The sequence below is a fragment of the Sceloporus occidentalis genome, unplaced genomic scaffold (assembly GCF_023333645.1).
Source record: "Sceloporus occidentalis isolate IW3139 unplaced genomic scaffold, rSceOcc1.0.p SCAF_27, whole genome shotgun sequence".
Classification (NCBI taxonomy): Eukaryota; Metazoa; Chordata; class Lepidosauria; order Squamata; family Phrynosomatidae; genus Sceloporus; species Sceloporus occidentalis.
In genome coordinates, this window is record NW_028317007.1 from 7,456,182 (window position 1) to 7,465,094 (window position 8,913).

Sequence of the window (8,913 nt, forward strand, 5' to 3'; positions counted from 1 at the left end):
CAGGGTTCAGTGGGGATGAAAGCTCAGGTGGCAGTTTTATTGCGGCTTATTAGTTATAACTTCAGTGTGGGTACTTTGCTCCTCTGGGTTAATCGTAGTCGTTTTGTTTCATACAGCATTGGTTTTGCCCTTTTTGGCGTGTTCTGGATTAGCGAGTTAGTGGGCCCAAATAGATTTTCATCTTTGGGGCATTCATTTGACAGGTGAAATAGTGGACATTTGTATTTAGGATTCAAGTCAGACAAAAATATGTAAATACTGTTCATGTCAAGATGGTCATTATGGACTTTTGGCGCTTTTACAGCTGTTTGTATTTTTTTCCAGCATTATCTGGGTTACGTCCATACTCATCAAATAAAAAAACAAACACCAATAAAAAATAACAAAGCCTATGAGGGACAAATGTTATTTTCACTGACACCAGTTTCCTGGTTATTTTAGATGAAAGTACAGTGGAAAGATGAATAAGTAAATGCCAAATTGAATGAATATTGCTGCATTAGAATGAGAAAATATATTAAAAAAATATTTTTTTTAAGAAATGCACACTATATTTTAAACATTTGGTGCTTGAAAGTGGGCATTTGTATTTGGCAGCATACTATAACACAGGGGCGTCCAACATGCGGCCCGCGGGCCAAATGCGGCCCGCGAGACCTCGAGGTGCGGCCCGCGTAAGATCGGCAGCCAGGGCAACCGATCTTACACGAGCCGCACCTCAAGCCCTGCTACTTACTTGTGGGAGGGTCTTCTGGACAGCACAGAGGAAGCGGAGTTCACGTGACATCCTACTTCCTCTGTGCTTTAGCAGAGAAGGCAGAGGGAGGCCGCGCCCCCTGCTGAAGTCTGTGAGCGGCATCGAAGGGAGATGCAGTGCAGGTAAGGGGGTGGGGAGGGTGTTTGAATGAGTGTGTGTGATTGAGGGAATTAATCTGTGAATTAATGATTATATGAATAAATGAGTGTGTGTGTGTGTGTGTGTGTGTGTGATAGCATGGATGTGTAAGTGCTGGAACCTAGGCATGATGGGACTGTGATTGCTGTTAGCAATCACACTCCTATCATGCCAAGTCAGCCAGTACATGCTGAAACCTGGCTAGCTGCCCCCCTTGTGTATTGATGCTGCCAGCAGTATGGGATCTGCACATCACTTACAGCCATCCTGTACCAGCGTGTATTGGCTGACTTGGCATGATAGGAGTGTGATTGCTAATAGCAATCAGAGTCCCATCATGCCTAGGTTCCAGCATTTACTGGATGGATGTGTAAGTGCTGGAACCTAGGCATGATGGGACTGTGACTACTGTTAGCAATCACACTCCTATTATGCCAAGTCAGCCAGTACATGCTGAAACCTAGCTAGCTGCCCCCCTTGTGTAGTGATACTGCCAGCAGTATGGGGTCTGCACATCACTTACAGCCACCCTGTACCAGCATGTACTGGCTGACTTGGCATGATAGGAGTGTGATTGCTAACAGCAATCACAGCGAGCACAGTCCCATCATGCCTAGGTACCAGCATTTACTGGTTGCCTGGGTATGATAGGAGTGTGATTGCTGTTAGCAATCACACTCCTATCATGCCAAGTCATATTGCTAATTTTGTCCAATTGTGTGTTACCTACTTTTATTAAACATGTGAGTTTTTATTATTATTTTTAAAGGTGGGGGTCATTTTCGGTTTTGGCTAAGTGAACCCTGAATGTTTTGGTCCAGAATTTTCATTTTAGTTCATCCCTAGAATAAATCTAGGGAATCCTGAATTTGTAGTCGCAAAACTTTCAAGGCCCAGAAATCAGTGAGAGGAAGAGTAAAGGTTTTGTGTCATTTTACTTTATTTTAATCTGCATATTTTATTAAAGGCCATATTTTTTGTCACAGTGAAAAATGAGTGCGGCCCGCGCACGTATACAATTCTGATGAAGTGGCCCACTGCAGAAAAAACTTGGACACCCCTGCTATAACAGATACAACGGTCACTACATTATATCAATTGGTTGGAATCATAAAATATTTAATTATTTGTTGAGGTTTGTTATTTATAATACAGAAAGTACCAAGAAGTATTTATTTCATCAACAATAAATGTGTTGCAGCGTTTGACAAAGCCCCACAGCCTTTATATTCCAGCTTTTGAGTCAGAATCTTAATTTGAGTCTGGTTCTTCCATTTCACAGTGCTGAGGCCATGTGTGTAGGCACAACAGGAATGGGTTTATAACTGAAAATGTGTAAATTCACAACAATTCGAATGGCCATAAAAAATTACACATGGTGCATAGCAAAATACCAAACATAAGAGAGTACTGGATGAGAAGCGCAACCATTTAAGTCACACCAAAAAAGCAGAGTGCATCCCCCAAATAGATACTGTTGTTAAGACATAACTATAAATAAAGAGTAAGTATCTCATTATTGCATTAAAATTTGTTACCCATAGGTCCTCATGATATGCTGCCCAAAAATCATCACTGAACAATCACAAATTCCTCATCTTTACATACACATTTAAGGTGATTTTGACCATATGGAACATCTCTTTTAGCCGCTTATGTTCTTCCAAGATGGACAATACTTCAGAAAGGGATGGAATCACTACATATTTCTGTTTGCAAGTGATCACTTACTTGGTTGCCAAAAGTAAATGTATCAGAACCTTCCTCTTTAGATAATGTGTCTGGAAGATGATGTAAAATAGATATTTCGGGAGTGACATTAGAAATACAGTAGATGCAAATATCTTGAACACTACTAACCAAAGAGGAGCTCCACTAACACAAGACTACCGTGTTCCTTTAGAACCAAACAGATTGAATCACTATTTTTATTAGGTTAAAGTGTTGATTTTAAAACATAATAAGTGTTGTGAGTAAAATAACTGTATATGTAATTTAGTTAAAATATATATGTAAATAATATTAATCTATGGTGATATATTGGCTGCACCATATTTTGTCTTTTATTTTTAGGGTGGGAAGGCCCCTATGACAACATAAATAAGGAGACTATAGTTTTATCTATCTGTGTTGGGTGGATTTGGTCAAGAGACACACTGGTGGTTTTAAAGCCATCATTGTATATAGCATAGTGTATAGCAATGGAATATATTTTGTTTACCTTGTCAGCCTTCTAATCACCCTTCTAATTAGTAGGTTATCATTTTATCTCTGCCTGCCTCACAACTGCTAATTTTTACTGTCATTGTTTAGACCCTCAGTAGTCATTCGATTTTCTCGAATTATAAAACTTGAATCTCAACTGTTTACTTTGACATTGCGAATATAAATTAGTGGTAGATTTCCTTGACAGAATATAATTATGCAACAGGCAAGTCGCATAAATGAAAAATATAACAATGAATGAATAATTATGTGGGAACTGTTTACTGAAGAGTTTGTACATATCTGCAGTTTATTCAAATGAGTCAACAGTAGGGTGACCACATTTTATTTCTGCCATTTAGTGGCACACTATGAAGTGGATGAGATTACACACAAAGGTATGTATATGTGTATATATATTTACATACACACACACACTGATTCACATATGCACACAGTCACATACACATAAAATAAATGTTATAATTTTATATATCTCACATACACACTGATTCACATATACTATTATATAATAATTATTAGGACACCTTGGAAACTATGTTGATTTAAAATTTAATAATATACATACAATCATTGCAGGCATGAGAACATTCAGAGAATGAACTCCTCTGTTACCACACAAACAAACACAGCTACAGATTGACAAACACAGTCACATACACACATACCTGGTGCTGGCTGCAGCTTACACTGAGCTTGGTGAGAAGGAGGGACTTAGCCTATCAGGAGAAGCTTCTGAACTCTCAGGCAATCAGGAGACTTGAGAAGTCTCTCCTGATTGGATGAAACCTCTTTTACTCAGACTTCTCATTTGAGGCTGCCCGAGACTTAAAGTCCCATTGCAGGACTGTCCTGGGCAGAGGCGTATCTACTGAAAATAGCGCCTATGGCAAGCACTGAAATTGCGCCCCTGTCCAAATAAAAACCCATTTACTAGCCCCTGCTGCCTATATATATATATATATATATAAAGGTATATTTAAAACCCCCTAAATTACAGGCATAGATCACAGGTTGCACACCGCAAAGCCAGCCCTGGCGTCCACACTGCCGACATAGAACCTGGCCAGCACCCAGATTACACACATAAGATTTGCCATCTTTGTCCCCAAATAGCCCACCACAAGTCAACTTTGTCCCCAAACAGTCCGGCCAGTGCCATCTTTGTCCCATATACACCCTGCCTGTGCCATCTCGGTCCCCAAGGCTCAAACCTCCTGTTAGTGCCATCTTTGCCCTTCCACAATTATACATCTATGATACACAAACACTTTTACAGTCACTCACTAATTCACACTTTAATTCAGAGAACTCATCCACACATTAACTCATGCTCTCCCTCATTCACTCAATGCATCCACACATTAACTCATGCTCTCCCTCATTCAGACAATACATTCACATATTAACTCATGCTCGCCCTCATTCAGACAACTCATCCACACATTAACTCATGCTCTCTCTCATTCACTCAATGCATCCACACATTAATGCACACTCTTTACTTATATCTACCCCCCTCCCTTATCACTTTTTAACCCCCTCCCTCATCACTTTTTAACCCACCCCCTCCCTTCCTTCCTTATCACTTTTTAACTCCCTCCCTCCCTCCCTTATCACTTTTTAACCCCCTCCCTCATCACTTTTTAACCCACCCCCTCCCTTCCTTATCACTTTTTAACCCCCTCCCTCCCTCCCTTATCACTTTTTAACCCCCTTCCTTCCTTATCACTTTTTAACCCCCTCCCTCCCTCCCTCCCTTCCTTATCACTTTTTAACCCCCTCCCTCCCTTCCTTATCACTTTTTAACTCCCTCCCTCCCTTATCACTTTTTAACCCCCTCCCTGCCTGCCTCCCTCCCTCCCTCCCTCATCACTTTGTAACCCCCTCCCTTATCACTTTGTAACCCCCTCTCCCCTCTCCCTCACCTTGAAGTCCAGCGACGGGAGCACGATGTTGCTGTCTTCCTGCACCGCTCGCTGGTGCCCGCTGCTTCACTGCTGAGCGCCGTAATATGACGTCATATTTCGGCGCCCAGCAGTGAAGCAGCGGGCACCAGCGAGCGGCTTTTAAACACTGATGCGGAGGAGATAGAGGGGCGCCTAGCAACCGCTCGGCGCCCCTCTATCTCCTCCGCATCAGTGTTTAAAAGCCGCTCGCTGGTGCCGGCATTTCATGCAGAGCGCCGCAATATGCCGGCATATTGCGGCGCTCTGCATGAAATGCCGGCACCGGGATGGGGGTAGAGGGCTCGTGGAGGAGAATGAGGGGCGCCGAGCGGTTGCTAGGCGCCCCTCTCTCTCCTCCGCATCAAAAAAATAAATAAAAATGCCGGTGAGCGGCATTTAAAAGCCGCTCACTGGCGCCCCCCTTGAGATGGCGCCCATGGCACGTGCCATGGCTGCCATACCCTATATACGCCTCTGGTCCTGGGGCAATCCGGGACATGTGGTCACCCTAGTCAACAGCTCATAGTATTGTTCTTAATGAGCATTTTGATCAGCATTAAGTATTATTATTAGGTGATAAGTGAGGAGGAGAGCCTTAGCCCATGGGAAGAACGTAGGGATCGAGTAGGAGAGTATTTGCTTATAAGGGCAGAAATGTATTGAGCAGTGTTATGGAGGGCCTTATATGTTAGTACCAGGATTTTAAATTTAATTCTAAGGGTAATAGGGAGCCAGTGGAGGGTTTCACAGAGTGGGGAAGCAGAAGAGGAGCGGCGTGCAAGGAAGATAAGCCAAGCAGCATCATTAAGGACAGACTGTAGAGGAGACAGTCAAGAGAAATGCCAACCAGAAGAGTGTTGCAGATCAGTCAAGATGGCAAATGATAAGTGAATGAACCAGATATATATAAATATATAAATATATATATAAATATTAGACCCTGCTGCCGATAGCAGGTATAGATTAACACATTAACACACAAACCCTGCTTTGCATGTATAGATCAATTGAAATTCACTTGTGATCTCGGCACTGAATGTATATATCAAATAAACAGAATCAGACATACAAATCCTGTATTTGCAGGTATACAATAATAATATATTAAATGTAGCATTGCAGGTATAGATCAAATAAATACATGGAAACAGCATTGCAGGTATTAATCAACTGAACAAGACATACAAACCCTGTATTTGCAGGTATGCATAAATAATGTATGGAAAGATAGCATAGCAGATATGGATCTACAGAATAATACAAAAACCCAGATTTGCCGGTACAGTTTTATACATTAAAGGTATATTTAAAACCCCCTAAATTACAGGGATAGATCACAGGTTGCACACCCAGATAACACACATAAGATTTGCCATCTCCGCCCATAAACACCCTGCCTGTGCCATCTTGGTCCCCAAGGCTCAAACATCCTGCTAGTGCCATCTTTGCCCTTCCACAATTATACATCTATGATACACACAATCACATTAACTAATGCTCTCCCTCATTCAGACAAATCATCCACATATTAACTCATGCTCTCGCTCATTCAGACAATTCATTTAATTATTTAATTAACTACACCCCTTGGAGCTTCAAATGAGGGGCTACATGTACTTCTAGGACAAAAGTTGAGTGCACAAATAATGATGGAATATGTCGCTTTGGCTTGAAAATATGTTTTTTCTAACCATAGAGACATGTTCATTTGTGTCTTGCGCACTCCAGGTTTGTACTAGAAACACATGCAGCCCCTCATTTGATGTGCCAAGGGATGTCGTTTTTGCAAATGTGTACTTTTTGTGCCATAATTTAACTTCCTACGTGAGCAGTAATGCCACGTCAAGGCTTCAACCCTAATTACTGACCATTCACACGCCTTTCATATCTCCATTCACTCGCAGAAGCACACACCATACTTTAAATACATTCACTCACAGAAGCACACACCATTCTTTCCCCTTACAATCCGAAAGAAATGATGGTAAAGGGAGAAAAAAAAATCACTTTTACAGCAAAAATAAGTTTTGCAGTAAAAATGCAAGGCGCTCCAGGGATGATATGGTTACTCACGTACCGCACAGGCTAAATGGCTGATTTTAATAATATTTGCAGTTCATCAGGATTTAAAAAATTGCCTCCCTCTACCGTTGGCTAAATTTAACCTCATGATCAAAGGGATCATAGGATTAAAAATTAGTATCGGCCATTTTAAAAAAAGGAATGTGACTTTTTATAGCTATATGATCGCTGTGGTAACATTGGCTACCACAGTGATCATTTAGCTAGAATACTTAAACTTTTTTTTATTTTTAAAGTTAAACTACTTTATGTTTAAATAATTTAATTTGGGGCAATTTTTATCTTTTTTTATCTGCCTTTAGAGACCCCCAAATAATTTTTTTTACATTTTGATTTTTTTTACTTATTTTAAAAAATATTGTTTATTATTTTTTTACAATCTATATACCGGACCGGTATATGTTGGGGGTATGTAGCTGCTTAGATGCCTGAGATACAGTCATCTAAGCATCATGCCCCCATACCTCTTTAACTGACAATTGTCAGTTGTTAATAAAGTTGCGCGGTGACGTCATCGCGTCATTGCGCGAGACGTCACCAGGCAGATCGGGTGGCCCCGGTGATGCCCTTCAGTTTGAGGGGCAGATCGCCGGGGTAGGTGGTGATGGAGGTCCACAGACCTCCATCAAGGTAAGGTAGTGCTAGTGACGGCATGGTGCCGATGTTAGCAGTCAAGGGGTTAAAGTCCCATTGCGGGACTCTCCTGGGTGGTTACAAATTCGGTGGGGGGCAACAGGGGGGCAAGGAATGACCTAGGGGGGGCAATTGCCTTGCCCCCCTGTAGCGACGCCACTGGCGTCAAGGATGACCCCAAGGCATCGGGCCTGGTTAGTAGGAGAGATAGTTGTGTTGTTAAGGGTGATAGAGAATTCAGGTAGTGGAGTGGAGATGGAAGGAGGGAAGAAAATGAGTTCAGTTTCAGAAAGATTAAGTTTCAGGTAGCGTTGTGACATCCATGAAGAAATAGCAGACAAGCAATTGGTAATATGGGACATGAGAGATGGAGAGAAATCAGGAGAAGACAGGTAGATTTGGGTATCATCTGCATATAGATGATACTGGAGGCCAAATGAGTTGATTAGTTTGCCAAGAGATGAAGTATAAAGAGAGAACAACAGAGGGCCAAGGACTGAACCTTGGGGGACACCAACCGAAAGTGGAAGGGGTGATGATGTCTTGCCAGAGAAGCTGACAGAGAATGAACGGTTAGACAGATATGAGGAGATCCAGCAGAGAGCTGTATCTCAAATGCCTATAGAAGCAAGTGAGTCAAGAAGAAGTGGTGATCAACAGTATCAAAACCAGCAGAGAGATCCAATAGTATTAGAATGGAGAAGTGACCTTTTGCTTTGGTGGAGAGCAAGTCATTGGAGACTTTTGTTACAGCTGTTTCATTAGAGTGAAGGGGTTTCAAACCAGACTGTAGAGGGTCAAGGAGGGAATTAGAGGAGAGGAAGTTAGTAAAGCAATTATACACAATCCGTTCAAGCTTAGAGGTAAAAGGAAGGAGAGAGATAGGGCGGTAGTTAGTCAGACAGATGGGAATCTGAGGAATGATTTTTTAGAATGGTTTCGATGAGCGTATGCTTGAAGGCTGTTGGTACAGTTCCAGATGAAAGAGAAAGATTAAATCGGTCGGTGATGGACCAAGGGATGGACATAGAGACTTTGTGAGGTGTGAAGGGATGGAGTCAAGGGGACAGGTTGTTGGGTGAGAGGAAGAAAGAAGAGTGGCTATCTATTCTTCGGTTGTAGGGGAAA